Raw genomic sequence first — 25,681 nt, forward strand, 5'->3', positions numbered from 1 at the left:
AAAAATATATATAAAACCAAGTCAAGACTGAAAAGAGAAGAAAATTTAAGCTATCTTAAAGCAAAAACAACTGGCCTGGAAAACAGATCAAGGAGAAAAAATTTAAGGATCACTGGACTACCTGAAAGCCATGACAAAAAAAAAAGTCTAGACCTCATATTTCCTTATTTTTTTTGTAAACAGCATTTATTTTTCCTTGAATTACATGTAAAGATAGTTATCAATATTTATTTTTTAAGGTTTTGAGTTCCAAATTTTTCTCCCTCCTCCTCCTTGCCACCATTCCCAAGACAGCAAGCAATCTGATATAGGTTATACATGTGCAATCATATTAAACATATTTCCATATTAGTCATGCTGTGAAAGAAGAATCAGAACAAAAGGGGAAAACCATGAGAAAGAAAAAATAAAGAACAAAAAAAATTTAAAATAGTATGCTTCTATCTGCATTTAGACTCCATTGTTCTTTCTCTGGATCTGGATAGCATTTTCTGTCATGGAAACATTTGGAACACTAGACTTCATATTTCAAGAGATTATAAAAGAAAACTGCCCAGACCTCTTAGACCCAAAGGGCAAAACAGAATTAAAATAATCCACTAATCATTTCAGAAAAAAAAGTCCTAAAATGAAAGCTCCTGGGAACATTGCAGCCAAAATACAGAACTTCTAGGTCAAAGGGGAAAAAAAACACTACAAGGAGGCAGAAAGAAAGAATTCAAATACCAATAAGCCACAGTCAGGATCGCACAAGCTTTAGCAGCCACCTCAATAAAGAAGTAAAGAGTTTGGAATAGTATCTTCCAGAAGGCAAAGGAAAGATATATAAGATATAGATACAGACGCTTAAAACCAAGAATAACTTACCCAGAAAAAACTGAGTATAATCCTAAGGGGGGAAAATGGCTTTTTAATGAAATAAAGGACTTCCAAGCACTCTTGATGAAAAGATCTGAATCACGTAGAAACTGTTAATTACAAACATATGAATCAAGAGAAATATAAAAAAGGAAATATGAATAAACAATGATAAAGCATTAGGTAGCTAAAGTGGTACAAAGGAAAGAGTGCTGGGTCTATAGTCCAGAAGACTTGGGTTCAAATCCAGCTCAGACACTTACTGCTATGTAACACCAGACATAACCTCTGTTTGCCTGTTTCCTCATCTGTAAAATGGGGACAATAATAAGCATCTACTTCCCATGGTTGTTGTGAGGATCCAGTGATATAACTGTAAAGTGTTTAGCATAGTGCCTGGCACAAAATAAGTACTATATAAAAGTTAACTATTATTCGCCATTATTAGAGGATTAAACAACAATAAGCTACTTGAATTCAAATTTATCACTTGATTAACATGTCTCCTCTGAACCCTACAAATATCAGGGTACAGAAAGGGAGTCCAATTAGATAAAGCCTGGGAGTGGTTCTATTATGTCTTGATGATCTAAAAAGAAGACTAGAAAAGGAAGGAGAAAAGAATACACCTAGGGGGAAAAACAGAGAGAAGGGTTGGGAAAAATTATCTCTCATAATCAAAGTGTGCAAGTAGAAGTCTATACAAATAAGGATAAAGAACTTGGGAGAATTACTGAGACTTGAATGTAACTCTCATGCAAACTAGTCACCGAAAGGAAGAAACACACGCGCGCGCGCGCACACACACACACACACACACACACATACACAAAGTTGGATATAGAAATACATTTCATGGAGTAATAGGGCAGAGCCAAGATGGTGGCATAGAAGCAGGAAAACTCCATGAGCTCCCCCATAACCACCTCAAATACCTATAAAATATGACTCTAAACAAACTTTAGAGCTACAGAACACACTAACTGAAAGAGAGAAACCAATCTCCCACTGAAGGCAGCCTGCCAGGCCTACAGGAAGGGTCCATCACAGCCTGTGGAGATCTGAGCCCAGCAGGGTGTGAGCCTGCAGTTTTAGCCCCAGGGCAGCACTGACCAGCAGCAGCTGGAATGGACTTCTGGAGACTGGATCACCAGCAGCAGTGCTGGTTTCCATAATTATCAACTCATAAATGCCAAAGACAAAAAAGTAAAAGGTCAGTGTGGAACTCTGTTGGAACTGGGGGAACAGAGAAGCATGGTCCGGCCCCTGCCCCCAGGGCGAGAAATGGCAGAGGAGCAGTGGCCAGCTGCCACGTGGCTACTTCAGAGCTCCTGGCCTGCAAATCATAGGGGGACCAAGCAACTATTCCAAGTGTAATTGCTCTTACTTTAACCTGCTTGGATCTGGATCACTATCTTGGGTGGAGGTCCTAGGGTGTGTGGCCAGTGGGCCAGAGATTGTGGGGGCTGCAGAGAGGGCACCCAACTAACAGCTCCAGCAGCTGTGAAAACCCCAGCAAATTTGGGACAAAGCTGTCCTTTCTGGAAGCAGAGTTCTAAAGTCAAGTAACTGAGTGGCAACATGAGCAAGCAAAGGAAGCAAAGCAAGCACAGCAATCAAACCTTAGCTTCATTTTTGGGGGGCAAAGCATGGAATGGGAGGAAGACAACAAAGTCAGAACTCCTGCACCAAAAGCTTCCAAGAAAAATATGAACTGGTTACAGGCCATGGAAGAGCTCAAGGATTTTGCAAATCAAGTAAGAGAAGTGGAAGAAAAAATTAGGAAGAGAAATGAGAATTATGCAAGAAAATTACGAAATGAGAGTCAACAACTGTTACAGGAATGCAAATTTTTAAGATTTTCCCTGCCCCTAGGTTAAGTGCACTTGGAGCCTGTGGTGGGATGCTTGTTTTTCAGGAATACCCACACCTTGGTGCTTTGTGATTGGGCAGTGGGTCAAGAGGGTTGTTACATTCTCTGACCCATGAAAAGGCTACATAATCCCTGATGTGTGGCTTTGTTTTGGGGCTCACTTTAAGAAGTGTTGTGTGATTTAACAAGATGAGACTCTGGGCAGCTGTTGAGAGCCCCCTGGCTTTGAAAACACAGATGTTGATACTTTCCTCTCTGGTAACTGTGATTTGGTATGGATGTAATGGCTGGACAGTTTGGAAGCCTGTCTGCTTGATATGTTTCTTTGTCTTGTAACTTCTGTCTGTATATTCTGAAGTTTGGGGTGCTGACTTTTTCCCCCTGAACTAGGTAAACAATATATGTTTGATTGATTAAAGTAAGCTTGTTAACCCATTTTGAGTTGCTTTCCTTTAGAAAAGCAGATCTGAGAACCTGTGTTGGCAGGCACCCTGTGGATACGGGGGTGCTTGCTGCTACAACAACCTGACTGAAGAAAATAACACCTTAAAAAATAGACTAACTCAAATGGCAAAAGAGGCTCAAAAAGCCAATGAGGAGAGGAATGCTTTAAAAAGCCAAATTTGCCAGATGGAAAAAAATTTACAAAACTCACTGAAGAAAATAATTCCTTCAGAATTAGATTGGAGGAAATATATGCTGACTTTATGAAAAATCAGGATACTATTAAACAGACCCAAACAAATGAAAAAATAGAAGGCAATGTGAAATATGTCATTGGAAAAACCACTGACCTGGAAAATAGATCCAGGAGAGATCATTTAAAAATTATTGGACTACTTGAAAGCCATGATCAAAAAAAGAACCTAGAAATCCTCCAAGAAATTCTCAAGGAAAATTGCCCTGATGTTTTAGAACCAGAGGGCAAAATAGAGGTTGAAAGAATACATAGATCACCTCTTAAAAAAGATCCCAAAAAGAAAACTCCTAGGAATATTACAGCCAGGTTCCGGAATTCCCAGATCAAGGAGAAAATATTACAAGCAGTCAAGAAGAATGGAATGCTATAAGAAATGAGGAGCTGGTTGATTTTAGAAAAACATGGAAAGACTTGCTTGAAATAATGAAAGGTGAAGTGAGCAAAACCAAGAGAACACAGTATACAATAACAGCATTATTGTTTGAAGAATAATTGTGGGGGCGTCTAGGTGGCACAGTGAATAGAGCACTGGCCCTGAAGTCAGGAGGATCTGGGTTCAGATCCGGCCTCAGACACAACACAAAAACTAGCTGTGTGACCTTGGGCAAGTCACTTAACCCCAATTGCCCTCCAAAAAGAAAAAAAATTTTAAGAATAATTGTGAACAACCAAGTTATACTGAGTATTACACAATCTCAAATCAACTATAAATGACCTATGAAGGAAGATGCTATCCATCTCTGGAGAAAGAACTGGTAAATAGAAGTATACATTAAAAAAAAAAAGAAACAAAATTAAATTTTGAAAGAGGGATTAAAGAGCATAAGGAAATAACCAGAAAATCTGGATTATATCTTATAATATCTTAAGAGTTAGAGCTGGAAGGCATCCTAGAGATTACCTAATTCTGTCCCTGATTTTAACATGAGTAAAACTAAGGCCCAGAAAAGTTAATATACTTGCCTATCACTGACAAAGAAGTTACTTGGAGCTCTAAGGGGAAGGAGGAAAGAGTGAACCAGAGCAGCTAGAAGTCACATTTTCTTAATCTGAGAAGCTCCAGAAGATTTCCAGTGGATCTGGACATCACTTACTGTGAACCCTTAGGTCCAGAGCAGAGGCCAATATCTTTCAAATGTCTCCTCTGAAGAAATGAAGATAATGACACTATACAGAATAAAACAGGGATGGAATCAGAGGCAACTGATTTATTCATCTCAAGGAAGTGAGTTGTTCTCAGCAAGGATGAGTCCTAGCATCAATCAGTTATGGGGAAGGGTGAAGTATGAGGAGCTTTGTTCTCTTCTTACATTGTCTCCACTCTGCTCAGTGCCCCCCAGCAACAATAGAAGTACCTTCTAGAAATGCTAGTGCAGAGGGCTCTGGTGAGACAGCAGATAGAAATTTTTCCTTGCCCTTTGTTGCTCTGACAGGGCATATGCATAGGAAAGTACGTTTTTTGCTTTTTTTTTTTCAGTCTGGACCTATGATTACACTGGCATGGAGAACTCTTGGCAATTCTGTAACTTAAAGAGTTTTGCAGAATTGCCCAAGGCACTAACATGGTAAATGTCTTGTGCTGAGTAACACAGCTAGCATGTGTTGGAGGTAGAACTTGAACCCCTATCTTCCAGATTCCAAACTATCTGATAGGCCTCTGATAAGATTATGGTCTATTTTAATCATTTTATCCATTCAAATATATAAAATAACATGTAAAGTGCTATGCACAATTTTAAATGATCTATAATTGTCAAATCAATATTATTTTATTGTTATTCACACATGTATTCATTATTATTCTATTTCAATGTGTATCTTCCCTCTGTTCCTCTGTTTAGGTAAGCCTCTTTTAGACTTTTGTTATCTTAAGATAGAGATAAGAACAGGAACTGAATCTGTGTTCTCAATATGAGGAAACTCCCTGTACCAATGTAGGCTGGCATCTTCTCTTCAACTTTATACACAGTCTTGAAGAGCTGCTTATAGCACTGAGAGGTTAAGTGAATTGTCCTGAGAGATGGGACCTGAATCTGGAATTTCTTGACTGAGTCCAGGTCTCTTATCAACTGTGACATGCTACCTCTTGTTTGATGTCCTACTTACCTTGAACATACCTGAGTGGACAATGTTGACGGATATCACTGAAGTCTACTGCCTAAGCAGATACTATACTTGCAGTGGTGAGGCCAGACTAGGACTCTGAACCAAACTAGAGACCAAACCAATCCAAACTAAAAGAAGCTACACTGAACTAAGGTACTCAACCTTCCTTATATTTGTGAAAAACAGAACTGCTTTTGATATGCTGCTAACTTCTACAATACATCAAGCATGACAGCAACAGGTGCCACAAATTAGAAAGGGCTAATAATGAGAAGGGCTTAGAAGAAGCAAGTTCGTCAAAATTAAAACTCTTCCATGGTCAAATCCCTTTTCCCTCTAGGCTTCAGTTTCCTCATCGATTAAGAGAACCTCTAATGTTGTCTTTTCTAGTTCCAGTGTCCTAAAATTCTAGCCCAGAGTGGAAAACTTGCAGCCTTGAAGCTAACTTTGGCCCTCTAGATCCTCAAGTGTGGCCCTCTGACTGAACCCAAACTTTAAAGAACAAATTCCCTTAATAAAAGAATTTGTTCTGTAAGATGTAGACTCATTCAAGAGGCTGAAGGTTTCCCCACTCCTGTTCTAGTCCTTAATCAATGAATGGGCATTGCCTCAGAAAAACTGAGACCTGGGAAAGACCTTAGCTTAAAAAGGTCAGGGTCTCCCACTATATTTAGGCCATCACTGGTCATCTTGACTTATGTCTTGCCACTGAACTCCAATGACTCTGGAGGACAGATGTGAGTGAGGTTGATGTCTTTGTGCAGCTCTGCAATATAAATATAAAGACTGAACTCAGTAATAGCATGATTTGATCAGTCACCAGTAGGAAGATTAATTAAGCAGCTGTGTATAGGATCAATTACAGGGAGAAAAGGGATGTTGTTCACAAAATAAGATAGGCCAGTCAGTCACCAAGAATTATTTAAGCACCTCCTATGTGTCAGGTACTGTGTGCTAAGCTCAGGAGATACAAGGAAAAACAAAAGATAGTCCATGATTTCAAGAAAAAAGTCTAGTGGAGGAGACAATATGCAAACTATGACATATATGTCTTCATCCAAGTCCTTTGAAAAGCACAGGTGAAGTAAGAAGCAAAGGTTGGGGGAAATTAACACATTAAACAATACCCTTCTGGCTGTTCAACCTAATTCGAACCTACCCAACTGTTCTATCATCTGGCACATAGCTCTACATTTTTAGCTCTTATAACTATGAGAGTTAGAAGGTTATCTTCCTGTGGAATCTGAAGCTTGGAAAGCTTAAGTCCACCAAGATACTGAGTTATGGTAGCAAATGGCCTGCTGTAATCAACATGTATAATGTTTATATTATGTCTATGAACAAATTATGTGTGTAGATATATACAGTCTTGATATTTTAAGACATGAAACCTTATAAACTGACAAATAAACCCTAACCATGTATGATGACATACCATTCTCAGGATATTCTCTGAATATACTACACAATGGTAGTATATAATGTTGCTCTCTATTAAATTGTTTGGTCTCCATAGTTTTGTGCTTATTTTCCTGGCACTACAAATGCAATGCTAAACTTGAAGTCAGGAAGGCCTAGGTTACAACCTTGCCACCAGACAATCCATGTCGTCACAAAATTTATACCCATCTACCCCAGTTCACTAGGTGGCCTTGGGGCTCAAATGAGATAGCAGAGGTAAAGCACTTCTGCAAACTTTATAGTGCTATAGAAATATCAGTTATTGCTATTATTATTCTCCAATTATATTGTAAGCTCCTGGTAGGAGACGGACCTATCATACTTCTTTCCTATCCCACAGCACACCACATACAGGTGCCCAGTTTTCTGCACCTGTAAAACAATAGGTGCAAATCCTGACCCAGTGAACACCATCTCCATAGCGTTCTGGTCCTCTCTATCACCATTGCCCTTCTCACTTCCTACTCCCCACCTCCATCCTTACTCCCTCCCACCCCTCCTTGTTTGCTTTTCCCTAGACTTGTGCCCTCAACAACCGATCCCATCATTACCCGGTTTATTCTCAAGGTCATGTGGCCTCTCTTCTAGCAGAAGGAGAGCAGCTTTTGAAGTTTGAAGACCTGAGTTAAAATTTCCGCTACCTGTGTGACCCTCGACAAGTTACTTAACCTCTCTGAGCCTCCGTTTCCTCATCTGTAAAATGAGGGAGTTGGCTTGAAGGGTCCCCAACGTCCCTTATGGCTCCAAACAAAAGATTCTAGTCCCCACAAAAACCAGGCTGCCTCCCCTTTCCTCAAAAAATGGCTCTCTCCACATAGCCCCTCCCCGTCCCGCCTCCTTCCCTTGCCCCTCCCTGTTTGCGCAATGGCCCCACCCACTTCCTCTCCCTCCCACCTTCCTCCCCCCCTACCCCCGCCCCAGGCGCATCCTGTCCTCCTGCGCGCGCAGGGTCCTACCTTCCGTCTTTATCTCCAGCCTGGCTGAGCCGTCCACTTCGGGCCGGGGCTGGGCCCCTAGCTTCCCGCCCCGGGGGGCGGGAAAACCGCCTACACCGTCTCACAGCCACATGGAAGGCAGATTCAGGCCCAGGGCGGAGTGGGGTGGGGCCTGCCTGGCCGAGACCGGACTAGGAGTCCTGGGCTGGCCGGCGGCTAATCCGGTGAAGCTATGGGCGGAGGCGGCCGTTGCCCTGGGTTACCGGTCACGCGTAGAGGCTCGCAGTAGGTGGACTGCGGAAGTGGTTTGGCAAAATCGGCTTCTCGCGAGAAAATTGGCGCGGGGTCGGGGGTCGGAATTCAAGAGAGGTGTTATGAATAATAGGCGTGTGATGGGCCGTTTGGGCTTTTGAAGGCTGAGGAGTGACTACGGTGAAGAAAGCTGGGAGGCACAACTACCTCGCCACAGACCCTCGGGGGCAAGAGGCCCGTCATTGCCCCGCCCGGGCCTCTGGGTAAGAGGGCCTCTGTCGGGGTCCGAAGCCGAGCCGGGACCTGGACCCTGCCCCTGCCCGCGCCCTGGCCCAGAGATTCGGTTGGTCCCGATGTGGGGTCGGGGAGCCGCGACCACGCGTTCCCGCCTCTCCTCTGGATCCTATTAAACCATGTCTTTGTACGAGCTTAGCGCCGGCTACAGATTTAAAAACAAAAACCCCGACACAGCCCCTGCCTTCTCGGAGCTTATATTGTTAATAGAACCCGAACAAGTACACAAACGGATACCTCGTCGAATGTGATGTAGGCAAAGGATGCGCTTCAACTTAGGACTGAGGTCTCAGTCTGGAAATACCGAGGGGGGGGACTGTTGGCTGTTACCTGGCTTTTCCTTAACGTTCTTACTAAATTCGTTTTCTTTTTCTGGTGCAGTGGAAAATGCTGGATGTGACTGAGGACTTGGTAGTCCAGTTTTGACGACCAGTGTGACCTTAGGCAGGTCACTTTTTTGGGTCTGTTTTCTCAAACGTAAAATGAAAGGGTTGGAATAGATAAACTTCTAAGATGCTTGGCACCACAGTGGGCCAATTGGAGTGGATACTGTATGCTTAATATGAATTCTTTATTGACTTGAAGTTCATTGGAATTTTAAAAGGTTAAGAATTCAACTTCAATTAGGTTATTCTTTTGAAGTAATAAACCATTTCTATAGCACTAAAGTTTACAAAGTGCTTTCCTCAAAACAACTCTATGAGGTAAGACAGTACAGGTATTATTATCATTTTACACATGAGGAAACAGGTCAGTGAAATGACTTGCCCAGCCAGATGTGTGCCAGCTATTGTCCCAGTCCATAATTCCTGTGCTTTCACCCTTGGCTCTAGTTTAATAATTTCAACCAGATACAGGCTACTCTTGGATGACTCCTCCCCATGCCAATCCTCTACCACTCAAATTTTTTCCTACTCCAGAACCACTGAATCTTACTGGAAGAAGTCACCTAATCCTATAGATTGGTTTCACAACTTCAGCAGGGCAGTTAATGGAACCTGATAAGCCTTTTACTCCTTTTTTTTTTTTTTGCCTTTTGGAGGGCAATTGGGGTTAAGTAACTTGCCCAAGATTACACGGCTAGTATTTTTGTGTGGGTGTTAAGTGTCTCAGGCCAGACCGAACTGGGGTCCTCCCGTCTCCAGGGCCGGGCTTTACTCACTTCGCCACCTAGCCACCCCCCTTTTACTCTTTTTTGATCAATTATCTGAACTAGTACTGTTTTATTCATAGGGAATAATTTGGAATGGGGAGATAATTCAATCTTGCATATTTATTTCCCATATTTAGTGACAGTTGTCTCTCAAATGGGTAGTTTTTTGTGGTAGCAAATCAGCATCCATCCTATAAAAGGAAACCGACAACTTCAAAATAAAACTTGTCTCCAAATGAGATTTGTTGAAAGATATTCGCTACAGCAGACAGGTATCAAGAGGCTCCTGAAAGTTTTGGGGTTTGTGGTAAAAGGTGGTCATCCATCAGGTTGTCTGGGGAGAGGGCCATCAATATGGCTTTTCATCTCTTTCTTTTTATATGGAACAAGTACCATCTCTCTGAAGTGATGATGTTTCACCAGCTTTCTTGACTTGCAGGGGATTCTAAGGGCAGTGACTTGATGGGGAAGAATCCTTGAGTATTAGTTGAGTAGGCAGAGGGGAAGAGAATGTGAAGTCTATACATCTCCTAGCTAACTAAATAGAGATGGGGACCTGCTCTCAGGGTCTTCACTAGAATCAGAGCCCAAGAGCTTATTCTTCTGCACCAGTGAGTCATGGGCTCATAAGGAGCCTTAAAGCAAAACAAGGAACAAATATGCCATAATGTTTATTCAAGGCTTTAATCTCTAATTTTACTAACTCTCCTGAGCCAGGATCTAAATATACTAGAGGTATGAGGTATAGTGAACAGATTAATTTTACAAAAGGCCTTTTCATATATTGAGATCTTCACCTATGAGAAAGCTGAAGCTTACTTGCCCCAACTTTGCTGAGCAAATTTAGGCCATATTTTTGTACACCTTCATCTTCCCTATCATGGTATCTTGGAGAAAATAGTGCATTTGGAGTCAGAGAAAGTTGGATTTGAACCACATTTTTGTCATTAACTTGTGTGACCATGGGGGTGGCTAGGTGGTGCAGTGAGTAGAGTGCTGGCCCCGGAATCAGAAGGACCTGAGTTCTGATCTGGCCTCAGAGACCACACACACACACACACACACTAGCCATGTGACCTCGGGCAAGCTACTTAACCCCAATTGCCCTCCAAAAAGCAAAATAAATAACTTGTGTGACCATGGACAACTAGTTCACTTAACATCCAAGCTTCAGTTTTCTCATTGTGAAGGATAAGACATCTGGTACCTTGAAGAGTAGTCAGGAGTAGTAGTAAATGAGATGGTCTATATAAAACCATTTGCAAACCTTAAAATGCTATATAAATCTCTCTTAAGCCTCATTTTCCTCATCATAAAATAGGATTCATCGTAAAATAGGAGTACTTAACATGGCTTTTGTAAGGAGCAAATTAGATAATATGTAAAGAGCTTTACAAACCTTGAAAATTATATAACTATCAGTTATTTTTACATCTTTACTCATTCTCTTCTCCAGTGTCAGAAGAGGAAGACTCTTACCCTTACTAAGGCTAATCTATGGCTTCTTGTGCTCTTGTCCCATCCATTCTCATATTCTGGATGAATAATCCACATTTGACTTCTCTAATGCTGTTCCTTGTTCTTCTGTTTTGTCTTTCCTCTTTGGTTTCTATTGCTACTTCACCCATCCATGTCTGTTACATCCTGAACTTGTTCCCCAAGATTCAATCCTGATCCTGCTTTTCTTTAATCTCTATACTGTCTCCACTTGGTGGTCATTGGTTTCCAGGAGATCTCTTTTGTCATCTCTATGTATATAACCACCAAAACCAGCCCTGATCTTTAATAAACTCCATTACACAATCTCTGTTTGCTGGCATCACTTGGAAGTCTGGCCACCATGTCACACACATAGCATGTCCTAGTTATTTTTGCTAACAAATCGCTAATTTCAAGTTTCTAGCTGCTGAAAAGGTTCAAATGCTGACTATCAATTCATTGAGAATTTTGGTTCTCTAAGACAAAGCCCTGTTGTCCCACTGATAGTGTTGTGCTCATTTCTGCACTCTACATTCCAGTCAAACTGAAATGTATGTTCCCTAATAGCAGGGATGATTTCATTTTTGTTTTTGAATACCTATTACCCATAATAGGTACTAGTTTATTTGTTTATTTGGCTGTTCCTGGTTCTCAGAATTCAATATGACATATACAGGTTATTTTCATTCCTTTATACCTGAAGTGCTCTTTTAGTCTCATTTATACTTTCTACAATAATTTTCCTATAAGGATGAATCCGTTTACAAGCCACCTTCACAAATTCTCCTTAATTCTCAAGTTGGTAATGTCTCTCTTCTCAGTTTCCTAGAACTTAGTTTGCCCCATTGTTCCTACCTTATATTTGCCTTTAGCCATGCAGAAGTAGAAGCAGGAAAGTTGCAGAGAAGCAGATTTATTTCAGCTCAATGTAAAGAAAATTTTCTTAAAAATTAAAGGTATCCAAAAGTGAAATGGGCTGCCTTCAGAAACAGTGATCGCCTTCCTCACAAGAGGTCTTTAACAAAGGCATGGTGGCACTTGATGAGGATGTTAGAGGGAATTCTTGTTTAGAGAAGAGTAGAACTAGGTAGTCTGAGTAGTTCAGCTCTGAAATTCTGTAGGTAATGCCAAGTAAAAATTGTAAAAATAAAGTAGATAACAAATCTTGAGTGCTGTGAACTACTTGCTTTGTTCTTGCTATGTATTACTGGCTCTTTATTTTCAGGGATATTAAAAATAATAGTACTGGTCTTACCCTCAAAACTTGAGGTATATGATTGGCACATCCTGGTGGGCTTAAAGGTTTCCTAAATATATTGAACATAGAAGAGTCCTTTAAGTTTACCTAATCCACTGCATTTAAATAATGCCCTAATTCCAGTGGCAGGGATCTCATTTTATAAGTTAGCCATCCCATTCCATTTTTAGAAAGTTGCAGGGAAAGAAAACTCAGAGGACTTTACCCACAATTTCTAAATGCCCAGCTACAAGTTTTATAGAGTACAAGTTACTTATGTCTTGTTTCCTAAAGAGTGTGGGTACTAAAGTTCTATACCAAATGTAAGGAGAGAAGGCATTAAGATAAATAATTCTCAAAGATGGCAGAGTAGAAACAGGACCTCCACGTGGCTCCAGCTTCCACATTCCCCAATTCATATAAAAGGGGACACTAAACAAACTTTGGAGCTACAGAACCCACAAAATGACACAGAGAAGCTAACCTCCCACTGAAGACAGCTCAGCAGGCCAGCAGGAATTGGCCAGCGCATTGCTCTGGGAGCCGAGCCTAGGCCAGTGTAAACCAGAGGTTTTAGCCCCAGGATGGGCCTCACCAACCACCAGCTGGAGGGACTCCAGATCACCAGCAGCCGTGGCCGTTTCGAGATATATCAACACATAGATGCTAAGGACAAAGTAAGACGTCAGTGCAGTGTGGACTTTGGGATCCAGTAGTTGGGAGTGTGACGGCTTTTGTCCCCAGGGCAAGAAGCTGCTGACACGCCTTGGTGCAGCTGGAGCCACGTTGCTGCTTCAGCTCCTGGCCTGCAGAGTGTAGGGGGACCAAGCACCCAGTTTGAGGGGTAATCGCTCTTGCTTTAACCTGCTTGGATCTGGATTGCAGTCTAGGGTAAAGGTCCTGAGGTGTGTGACCAGCTTGCCAGAGCATGTGGAGGCTTCAGAGAGGGCACCCAACTAATAAATCCGGCAGCTGAGAAAACCCCAGTGTTTGGGACAGAAGCTCCTCTGTCTGGTGGCAGAGTCCTACTGTGGCAAAAAGCCCAGGGGTCAAGTGACTGAGGGGCAATATGACCCGGCAAAGGAAGCAAAACAAACAGAAGAATCCAACATTAGACTCCTACTTTTGGAGACAAAAAGGAGCAAAGCATGGAACAGGAGGAAGACAATGGAGTCAGAACTCCTGCACCAAAAGCTTCAAAGGAAAATACAAGCTGGTTACAGGCCATAGAGGACCTTAAGAAGCAGATAAGAGAAGTGGAGGAAAAATTGGGAAGAGAAGTGAGAACGATGCAAGAAAATTATGAAATGAGAGTCAACAGCCTGTGACTGAGGAAAATAACACCTTAAAAAACAGACTAACTAAAATGGCAAAAGAGGCTCAAATACAATAGAGGAGAGGTGTACCTTAAAAATCCGAATTTGCCAGATGGAAAAAGGGAATCTCAAAAGCTCACTGAGGAGAATCATTCCCTCAGATTTAGAATGGAGCAAAGGGAAGCTAGTGCCATTAAGAGAAATCAAGATGTTGTTAAACAGATCCAAACAAATGAAAGAATAGAAGGCAATGTGAAATATCTCATGGGAAAAACCACTGACCTGGAAAACAGATGCAGGAGAGATCATTTAAAAATTGATTTTTTTTAAATTTTTTTTTTTTTAAAGCAATCGGGGTTAAGTAACTTGCTCAAGGTTACACGGCCAGTTATTTCTGGGTGTGGTGCTGAGTGTCGGAGCCCGGGATTCGATCTCCAGGTCGTCCCAACACTGGAGCCGGTGCTCTTACTCGCTGAGCCACCTGGCCGCCCCTGATCATTTAAAAATTATTGGACTACCTGAAAGCCATGATCAAAGAAAGTACCTAGAAATCATCCTTCAAGAAAGTCTCAAGGAAAACTGCCTGATATTTTAGAATCAGAGGGCAAAATAGAGCTAGAAAGAATCCACCAATCACCTCCTGAAAAAGATCCCAAAAAGAAAACTCCTAGGAATATTACAGCCAGGTTCCAAAATTCCCAAATCAAGGAGAGAATATTACAAGCAGCCAGGAAGAAACAATTTGAATATTGTGGAAACACAATCAGGATAACCCAGGATCTGGCAGCTTCTGCACTGAGGAATCAATGGGCTTGGAATGATATTCCGGAGGGCAAAGGAGCTGGGATTAAAACCAAGAATCACCTACCCAGCAAAACTGAGTATCATGTTTTAGGGGAAAATATGGTCATTCAGTGGAATAGAGGACTTTCAAGCATTCCTGATGAAAAAACCAGAGTTGAATAGAAAATTTGACATTCAGATACAAGACACAAGAGAAGCATGAAAAGGTAAACAGGGAAAAGAAATCATAAGGAACTTATCAAAGTTGAACTATTAACATTCCTACATGGAAAAATGATAATTATAACTGATGAAACTTTTCTCAGTATGAAAATAGTTGAAGGGAATATATATGTCTATATTGGAGGGTATACGGGCGTATGAATACATATGTGAATGTGTATATATATGTTTACAGGCAGACATAGACAGAGGGCACAGGACCAGTTTAATAGGAAGGGATGACACTTAAAAGGTGAAATTAGGAGGTGAGAGAGAAACATTATGAGAGGAGATGGAGAGAGACAGAATGGGGTAAACTATCTCATTTAGAAGAGGCAAGGGAAATGGTTACAATGGAGGGGAAGAATAAATATAGGAAGGCAAAAGGGAAGGGGTCAACTTTATTCTCATTGAATTTGGCTTGAGGAGGGAATGAAATACACACTAAATAGGGTGTCTCACACTACAGGAGAGTAGGGGGGAAGGGGATGATGGAAGGGAGGGCAGGCTGGGGGGGAGGGAAGTTGGAAGCACCCACTGTTGAAAAGGGATGGGATCAAAGTAGAGAATAGAACTAGTGGGAGGTGGGATAGGAGGGAGGGAAATATAGTCAGTCTTACAATATATCTACTATGTTAATGTCTTGCATTAGCCACACATATACAACCTATACTGAATTGCTTATCTTCCCAGTAAGGGTGGGTGACAAGGGAGGAAATCTGGAATTCAAAGTTTTAAAATAAAATGTTTATAATTATACACACACACACACACACACATACTATTATTAATACTATTTTACATGTAATTGGGAAATAAGATATACAGGCACTGGGGCATAGATATCCACATGGAAAAGTCGAAGGGGGTATGGGAGAAGATATGGGAGAGAGCAAATTGGAGGAGGGGATATCCTGTGGGACTGCTATTTTGGGGTCGTGGGTAGGAAAAAAATGGGGAGAAAATTTGTAACTCAAAATCTGGTGGAAATGAATGATGTAAATCAGAAGGTAATAAAGCATTTGAAAAATGAAAAAAATAAATAAATAAAAGAAGAAAAGATAAATAATTCTCCATTCCCTTGAACAAATTTGAGGTCTTCAGTTTACATGCCCGAAAACTCCAACACTAGGGGGAGTAGTACCAGTCTTAAATTCCAAATTCCAGAAGCAGAGTTGCTGTTTGTTCCCCTTAACTCCACAGATCTACTCTCCAAAGGATGGAAGATAGAAGTATTCAGGAAGCATAGCTTTCAAAGGTGACAAGACATTCAATATCAAGCTTCTACACTGGCACAACCAGATTTTGGGGGTCCATTTGTATATACAATATTAGACAGTTATCTTATTTCTCACCAACCAGTCTCTGTATCTTATTTTTATTCCAGTCACTTAAAAATATTTATATCCTTTCTCCAAAGAATCTTAACAAAGAAAAAGTTAAGCAGAAATAAATTTAATTTACAACATATAGAACAGAAAGTGCATGGTAATTTTACTGAGTAAGAGATATTTTATCATATTCCCTGGAGCCAAGATCATTACATTTAATCTGCATTCAGATGTATTAAACTGTTTTCATTTAGTCAATGCATTTTTCTCCTGATTCTGCCCTTTTGTATTAGTTCATAAAAGTTTTTCTTTTCCCTGAACTCATTTTAACAAACTCTCTTTGTTTCTAACAGTACAATAATATTCTATTGCATTCATATAAAATATTGTTTGTTCCACTATTACCCAATTCATAGGCATCCCTTTGTTTCCATGTTATTTTATTTTTGCTATTGGAAAAATGCTAGCGGGGGAGCAGAGTCAAGATGGCAGAGCAGAAACAGGACTTCCAAGGGGCTCTAGCCCAATTCATGTAAAAGGTGACTCTGAACAAACTTGGGAGCTACAGAAGTCACAAAATGACACAAAGAAGCTAACCTCACTGAGGACAGCCTGGCAGGAAGCAGCCAGCACTGTGCTCTGGGAGCCAAGCCTAACCCCACTCTAGCCCAAGGTTTTAGCCTCAGGGAAGCCTGACCAGCCACCAGCTGGAGGGACTTCAGATCACCAGCAGCTGTGGCAGTTTCCAGAATTATCAACACATAGATGCTAAGGGCAAAGTGAGAGGTAAGTGCAGTGTGGACTTTGGGATCCAGTAGATTGGGAGTGAGGTCCAGCCTTTATCCCCTGGAGGGAGAAGCCAGTGAGGCGCCCTCAGCCTTGCAGCCACCGCCATGTGGAAGCTTCATCTCCTGGCTTACAGATTGTAGGGGGACCAAGCAACCAGTCTGAGGTGTAATCACTCTTGCTTTAACCTGCTTGGATCTGGATCACCGTCTAGGGTGGGGGTCCTGGGGTGCATGACCAGCTTGCCAGAGCATGTGGAGGCTTCAGAGAGGGCACCCAACTAATAGCTTTGGCAGCTGAGAGAACCCCAGCAATTTGAGACAAAGCTCCCTGCCCTGGTAACAGAGCTGTACTGTGGCAAAAAGCCCAAATGTAAAATAATTGAGTGGCAACATGAGCAAGCAAAGGAAGCAAAGCAAGCACAGCAATCCGACTTTGGATTCATTTTCTGGGGACAAAAAGTATCAAAGCATGTAACAGGAGGAAGACAGTGAAGTTGGAACTCCTGCACCAAAAGCTTCCAAGAAAAATATGAGCTGGTTACAGGCCATAAAGGACCTTAAGAAGGATTTTGAAAACCAAATAAGAGAAGTGGAGGAAAAATTGGGAAGAGAAATGAGAATGATGCAAGAAAATTACGAAATGAGAGTCAACAACCTGAGTGAAGAAAATAACACCTTAAAAAATAGACTAACTCAAATGGCAAAAGAGGCTCAAAAAGCCAATGAGAAGAATGCCTTAAAAAGCCAAATTTGCCAGATGGAAAAAGAATCTCAAAAGCTCACTGAAGAGAATCATTCCTTCAGAATTAGACTGGAACAAATGGAAGCTAGTGACTTTATGAGATATCAAGATACTATTAAACAGATCCAAACAAATGAAAAAAATAGAAGGCAATATGAAATATCTCATTGGGAAAAACCACTGACCTGGAAAATAGATCCAGGAGAGATCATTTAAAAATTATTGGACTACCTGAAAGCCATGATCAAAAAAAGAACCTAGAAATCAGTCTTCAAGAAATTCTCAAGGAAAATTGCCCTAATGTTTTAGAACCAGAGGGCAAAATAGAGGAGAAAGAATCCACCAATCACCTCCTGAAAAAGATCCCAAAAAGAAGACTCCTAGAAATAGTATAGCCAGGTTCCAGAGTTCCCAGATCAAGGAGAAAATATTACAAGCAGCCAGGAAGAAACAATTTGAACACTGTGGAAACACAATCAGAATAACAGGATCTGGCAGCTTCTACACTGAGTGATCAAAGGGCTTGGAATATGATATTCTGGAGGTCAAAGGAGCTGGGATTAAAACCAAGAATCACCTGCCCAGCAAAACTGAATGTCATGTTTCAGGGGAAAATATGGTCATTCAGTGGAATAGAGGACTTTCAAGCATTCTTGATGAAAAAAACCAGAGTTGAATAGAAAATCTGACATTCATATACAAGAAGCAAGAGAAGCATGAGAAGGTAAACAGGGAAAAGAAATCATAAGGAACTTATCAAAGTTGAACTATTTACATTCCTACATGGAAAAACAATAATTGTAACATGAAACTTTTCTCAGTATGAGGATAGTTGAAAGGAATAGAAATACATGGAGGGGCACAGGACCAGTTTAATAGGAAGGGATGATACTTAATGTGAAATTAAGAGATGAGAGAGGAATATAATAAGAGGAGATGGGGAGAGACAGAATGGGTAAACTATCTCATACAGAAGAGACAAGGGAAAATGGTTGCAATGGAGGGAAAGAACAGGAAGGCAAAAGGGAATGGGTCAACCTTATTCTCATTGAATTTGGCTTACGGAGGGAATGACATACACACTAAATAGGGTATCTCACCCTACAGGAGAGTAGAGGGTAAGGGGATGAGAGCAGGGATGATGAATGGGGAGAGCAGGCTGGGGGGAAGGGAAGTTGGAAGCACCCACTTTTGAAAAGGGACAGGATCAAAGTAGAGAATAGAACAAGTGGGAGATGGGATAGGAGGGAGGGAAAAAGTCAGTCTTTTACAATATATCCACTATGGAAATGTTTTGCATAGCTACACATGTACAACCTATATTGAATTGCTTATCTTCCCAGTAAGGGTGGGTGACAAGGGAGGAAGGGAATGAATCTGAAATTCAAAGTTTTAAAATCAAATGTTTAAAAATATATATACATATATACTGTTATTAATATTATTTTACATGTAACTGGGAAATAAGATATACAAGCACTGGGGCATAGAGATCCACCAGGCCCTACTTGAAAGTTGGAGGGGGTATGGGGAAAGATATGCAAGAGAGCCGATTGGAGCAGGGGATATCTAGTGGGATCGCTATTTTGGGGTGGTGGGTAGGGGAAAAATGGGGAGAAAATTTGTAACTCAAAATCTTGCAGAAATGAATTATGTAAACTGGAACTTAATAAAGCATTTGATAAAGTAAATAAATAAATAAATAATTTTTAAAAAGAAAAATGCTACTATGAATATTTTTTATTTGTGGGTACTTTTTTGCCTTTGACCTCCATGGCATAAGGAGGACTCTTTGAGAAGTAGCATTTGAGTTGGGTTTTACAGATTTAATAGGAATTCAAGAGGCAAAGCAGGAAAGGGGAAGGACGTTCCAGGCATAGGATGGTGTGAACAAACCTTGCCCTAGGTTTGGGTTCTTATCCCCTCTTGTTTTATCAATAACCCTAGGACTGGTGTAATAGCCTACCTAGGCTCCCTTCCTTTCTTTTTTAAATTTCCCAATCTGGCCTTCACAACATTGCTGAATAATCTTCAGAAATAGGTTTGATAGTATCATTCCCCTGCTCAAAAAACCTTCAGGGATTTCAGATGGCTTACTCGATAAAATACAAATTTCTTGGTCTAGCTTAAAATTTAAATCTCCCATAATCTGGTTTCAGCCTTATTTCACATTAGTCCCTTTTATGCACTCTATTCTAAGCAAACTGTCCTACCTCTTTGAAAGTTATTTGTTCCCTTGCTTGGAACTCCTCTCATTTAATCCTCTTCCTTCAAGCCTTATCTTAGATGCCAACTCTTCCTCAGTGAGTCTCAACTGAAAATGGAAAATTTTTCTTAAAGCACCTTTCCTTTGTCCCTTCACACCCAATCTTACATATAATATATATGTACATATATACATAAATGTACATATATATAACATATATGTTCATATTATTTTAACCCCAAAATCCGAGTATATAATATCCTTGATGATAAAAACTACTTAGTTATTCGTACCTCAATGCTTTTTGCACACTGTATGCTACTAATAAATATGTGTCAAACTGAATTTGTAGAGGGTCTTGAATGCTAGGTTTGAAGCTTACTTGGCATTCAATAGAAAGCCATTAAAGGTTCTAGATCTAATACCATTTTGTTTATGAATTTTCTAATGTATTTACCACATAACATTTATTAATGCTATCTGATGGGATCCCTTTTTGGTGAGGATGGCAATAGCTGTCTTTATCTATAAAGGGTAGATTAAAGAGATTGTTCCAACTTATGTTACTATGTTTCCATATGATTTTAAGACTGAAGATTTCATAAAAAGGAAGAGTTAATACTTTGGAAACTCTTCAAACAGGCAGTTATGGTGCACTGATGTTAGCGGAACAGAGCATTATTTTTTATCTTGACATTAAGGCATTTGGTTGAATATAAATACACATTGACTATACTACCTGTTTTTTCAATTTAAAAAGACTTCATTCTATTATAAAAAACATCCATATGCTTATAAAAACCAAGTAAACAGGCTATCACTATCAGAGGTATCCTTACTGCCTTCACCCAAGAAAAACTTGAATATGGGCAATTCAATTAAGCAGTTCCTGAACACTTACTATATTTCATGATTAACAGTAAAACTTGGGAATGAAAAAACAGGTTACATTCCATAGGGAAGTAGGGGAGGAGAATAAGTACCTGAACAAAATAATTTGGTGGGTTGAGGAGGGATACTATCAATTGGGGAAGATCAGGAAAAGCTTCCTATACATGACATCTGAGTTATGCTTTGAAAAACTCTAGGCAATCATAGTAGGTGAAAATAAAGAGTAAGAATATTCCAAAAGCACAGAGGCAGAAGATGAAATGTCATCTATGGGAAGAGCAAATAGGCTATTTTGGCTAAACAGTTAATAACAGAGAATAACAGACAATTAGAAGACTTTGGAGCTACACTGAAGGGCTTTAAAGGCCAAACTTAGGCATTTGTGTTTATCTTAGAGGCAAAAGGAAGTCACAGAAGATTAACAGGAGTGTGACATGGTCAGACTCATGCTTAAGGATAATCAATTTGGCAGCCCTGGAAGATGGATTGGAAAGGGGAGAGATTGGATGCAAAGAGACTGGTTATGAAGCTATTAAAATACTACAGGAATTATGTGATGCAGATCTGAACTAGGAATGGTAGACCTGGAGGTTAAGATGGTGCTGAAGTTGAAGTACAGTAAAACTCCCCCATGAAACCTCCTCTACAAAGATCTAAAAAACATACCAGATTAAATTCTTATCATGAAATCCAAGAAAAAGTAACAGTCATTTCTCCAGTCCACATTAACTTGGGGAGATGCACAGAATCTGGGGACAGGATCTGGCCAAAAGTAAGCATGCAGTGTCCAAGGCCTAAAAGAGGCAAGACTGGGTACCATGACAGGAAGTTCTGGGGTAAAATGGGATCCCAGGAAATCCCTGTACTAGCACAGGTTACAGGAAAAGGTACCATTGGCAGCTCTGTTGCCTACCACCCAGTTCTGGGTCACAGAACAAATTATAGAGGGGAACCTATGCCTAAGGGTGGTTGGTAGGAATGGTCAAGTCATGGATCCTAGTTGTGTACTGAGCAAGGAACAAGTTCAGAAGCAAGTAGGTATGTGTTTCTACTCTCAGGGGCAAAGCAAGTACTCAGTTCTAGTCACCAGCCAAGGCTGAAGCCTGTAGTAGAATAACCAGGGCAGGAATCCCAGACCTCTGAATCTACAGAGCCTACCAGCAGGCTAATGGTGAATGCAGGAGCAGTCTACTAAAATTTCAAAATTTCCAGGGACAAGTCAACATACCTAAATCTGGATCAAGAAGTTGCAGAACTCAGATAAGGAAGGCAGTGATCAGGCTTCATTCTGGGTCACATCACCCAGGAAGCACTAAAAGCTTACAGACCCTCCCAACCCCCATTCTACCCAGGCTGGGCCAAATGAAAACAACAGAACGACACAAGAGGATGGAATCTCAGCCCTGACCTTCCCCACAGAAGAGTGCAGAGACAAGCCTTAAAGTCTAAAATCAAGAAGTAATTTGGAAGATGAGTAAACAGGAAAAAAAAAAAACCCCAACAATCCCACCATAAAGAGCTATCATGGTGAAAAAGAAGCTCCAAAGATCACAAACACAAAAGAGAACGACTTAAGAACATCTACAAGGAAAGCTTCAAAGAAAAAATGCAGCTTAGACACAAGTCCAACAAGAATTCCTAAAAGAGTTAAAGCAAGATTTTTTTTTTAGCTTTTTTTGGAGGGCAATTGGGGTTAAGTGACTTGCCCAAAGTCACACGGCTAGTAAGTGTGTCAAGTGTCTGAGGTCAGATTTGAACTTGGGTCCTCCTGATTCCAGGGCCAGTGCTCTATTCACTGTGCCACCTAGCTACCCCTCAAGATTTTTTTTTTAACCAAATGAGGGTGGTGGAAGAAAAAAAATGGGAAAAGAAATGAGTTATGTAAGAAAGATATGAAAAGAAAATGGAGTTTGGAAAAAAAGGCACAAAACTCTACCCAAGAAAATAACTCCCTAAAAATTAGAATTGAACAAACAAAAACTACTAATTCCATGAAACATTAAGAAATGGGTTTTTTTAAGTCAAAAGATGTAAAAAAAAATTATCATAGTGAGAACTGACCTGAAAAACAGATTGAGAAGAAAACAATTTAAAAATCAGTGGACTACCCGAAAACCATAACAAAAAAGAGAGTCTGACATATTTCAAGAAATCTTGAAAGAAAACTGCCTAGATCTCTTAGAACCAGAAGGCAAAGTGGAAATAGAAATAACTCCCCAGCCTCCCATTTACCTTCCAAAAGAGAAACCCTAAAATGAAAACTCTCAGGAACATTAAAGCCAAAATCCAGAACTTTCAGGTCAAAGAAAAATACTGCAAGCAGCCAGAAAGAAAGAATTCAAGTTTCAAGGAGCCATATTCAGAATCACAAAAAGGACGGACACGGGGACACGGACACACACACACACACACACACACACACACACACACACACACACACACATCCTCTTTAGTAGCCACGATTATAAAGGAGTAGAGAGTTTGGAATATGATAGTCTGGAAAGCAAAAAAGCTAGGCTTACAACCAAGAATAGCTTACCCAGCAAAATGAATATAATCCTACAAGGAGAAAAACAGACCTTTAGTGAAACAGAAGAGACCTCCAAGTATTCCTAAGGAAAAGACCAGGGCTGAGTAGAAAATGTGACATAAAAAGGTAAATGTGAGCAAGTAATCATAATCCTTTTATTAAAGGGATTTGGTCTGTAAAGTTTGGATTCAGTCAGAGGACCACACCTAGAGGGCCACATGTGACCTCAAGGTCACAGGGTCCCCACCCCAGAATTAAACTGTTTACATTCCTATTCAGAGAGATGATATATGTTGTCTCCTCAAAATTCCATCATCACCAGGGGTCATAGAGGGAATCTAATTAGACACAAAGTCTGGTAATGATTCTGTTTTGTTTTGAGGATCTTAAAAGATTGGAAAAGAAGGGGAAGAATAATAATAGATGGGGGTGGGGGGGCACACAGGAAGAAAAGGAAAATTATCTCTGAAATAGAGTACTTAAAGTAAAAAACTATACAAGGAGTAGGGAGGGGAACTGCACATTTGAAACTCTCACCTGACCTGGTTAAAGGAAAGAAGAGTATACATACCCTTGGGGCGGCCAGGTAGCACAGTGAGCAAGAAGAGCACCAGCCCCAGAGTCGGGATGTTTTTTAAATCATTAATATTATATCAACTATTAATTGTGAGTGTGAGGATTATTCTGGGATTGTTCTAGCTAGTGTGTCGGGATGACCTGGGGATCGAATCTGGGCTCTGATACTTAGCACCACACCCAGAAAATACTGGCCGTGTAACCTTGAGCAAGTTACTTAACCCCAATTGCTTTAAAAAGAAAAAAAAAGGAATATACACACCCACATAAAACTGAGTACAGAAATACATTATACCCAACAGGGAAAGAGGAGAAAACAAAAAGTAAAGGAAAAAGAAAGGAAAAGGGGAATAACAGGGTAGGTAGACTGAGAGACAGATTAGTTGCAAGCAAAAACAAACTCTAAAAGATGGGATGGGAAACAGAAAAGCACAAGAGGATGGAAGGAAATACACAGTAATCATAACTATGTATGTAGATGAACTCACCAGTAAAACTGAAAAGGACAGCAAAATGGATTAGAAACCAAAATCCAACAATATGTTGTTTATAAGAAACACTTGGAAACAAATATATACACAGGGGTAAAATTCTGAAATAAAAAAGGCAAAGGTAGCAATCATGGTCTCATACAAAATAAAAGCAAAAAGAGATCTAATTAAAAGAGATAAACAGGTGAGCTATATTTTTTGAAATGCATCACTATGAATTCATATAAATAACATATATGTGCACCAAATAAAATAGCATTTAAATAGTGGGAAATAGAGAATAAAACTTAAATATAGTAGGGGCCCTGAATTTACCCCTTTCAAACCTAGATAAATCTAACAAAAAAAAATTTTTAATGAAAAAACTCATAAGAAATTTATAGGATAAACATCAGAATCTGTCATTATATTTTATTCCTGTATTGAATGGAAATAGAAGAGAGTATGCCTATTCCTCAACTACATGGCACCTTTACAAAAAATGATCATGTATTATGGCATGAAAACATAAAAAATAAATGAATAAAAGTAGAAATATTAAAACATCTTTTACTCACCATAATGCAATAAAAATTATATTCAATGAAGAGCCTATAAAGGCAAAGATTAAAAATTAATTAGAAACTAACAATCCTAAAGAATAAGTGGGCCAAAGAGCAAATCATAGAAACAATAATTTCATTAAGGATGACAAAATGATAAAAAAGATGGTAAAATAATGACAACGATGAGACAATATATCAAACTTTTGGGGCAACCAAAGTAGTACTTAAGGAAAAATCTGTATCTCTAAACACTTTAATCATTAAAAGAGAGAAAGAGCAAACTAATAAACTGGGCATGCAATTAAAACTAGAAAACCAACAAATTAAAAACCCCAATTAAATTCTAAATTAGAGGGGCGGCCAGGTAGCACAGCAAGTAAGAGCACCAGCTCCAGTGTTGAGAAGACCTGGAGATCGAATCCCGGGCTCAGACACTTAGCACCCACCCAGAAACACCTGGCCGTGTAACCTTGAGCAAGTTACTTAACCCCAATTGCTTAGGGGCGGCCAGGTGGCTCAGCGAGTAAGAGCACCCGACTCCAGTGTTGGGACGACCTGGAGATCGAATCCTGGGCTCAGGCACTCAGCACCACACCCAGAAATAACTGGCCAGTAACCTTGAGCAAGTTACTTAACCCTGATTGCTTAAAAATAAAACAATAAAAAAATAAAAATTCCAAATTAGAAATTCTTTAGACCAAAGAGAAATTAACAGAAATGAAAGCAAAATAACCACCAAATTAATAAAACTAAGAACTAGTTGGTTTTTTTTTTGGGGGGGGGGGGGCGGTTTGTCCTTTTGGAGGGGAGAAGGCAGGGCAATTGGGGTTAAGTGACTTGCCCAAGGTCACACTTAGTAAGTGTGAAGTCTATGAGGCCGAATTTGAACTCAGGCCCTCCTGACTCCAGGGC

General features: G+C 40.2%; 1 protein-coding gene across 9 annotated transcripts in view; it reads right to left on the bottom strand.

The window, feature by feature from the left end:
* The window catches only part of CUNH16orf46 (chromosome unknown C16orf46 homolog), a 76,682-nt gene that overhangs the window by 44,587 nt on the left and 6,414 nt on the right, over positions 1-25,681 (bottom strand). For 3 of the 9 annotated variants that reach the window (XM_069072219.1, XM_069072215.1, XM_069072210.1), the window contains exon 1: positions 7,955-8,777. The exons of 1 other annotated variant lie outside the window; for it this stretch is intronic. The gene's annotated coding sequence lies outside the window, so the exon portion shown is untranslated. Of the gene's footprint in view, positions 1-7,549; positions 7,835-7,954; positions 8,778-24,221; positions 24,326-24,781; positions 25,477-25,681 lie in introns of those variants that run through there. 5 more of the 9 variants (XM_069072216.1, XM_069072211.1, XM_069072213.1 and 2 more) reach the window with 4 other exon arrangements.

The sequence above is a fragment of the Petaurus breviceps genome, unplaced genomic scaffold, assembly GCF_028583685.1.
Source record: "Petaurus breviceps papuanus isolate PSGF00001 unplaced genomic scaffold, PetGlider_PUasm1.0 90845, whole genome shotgun sequence".
Lineage (NCBI taxonomy): Eukaryota > Metazoa > Chordata > Mammalia > Diprotodontia > Petauridae > Petaurus > Petaurus breviceps.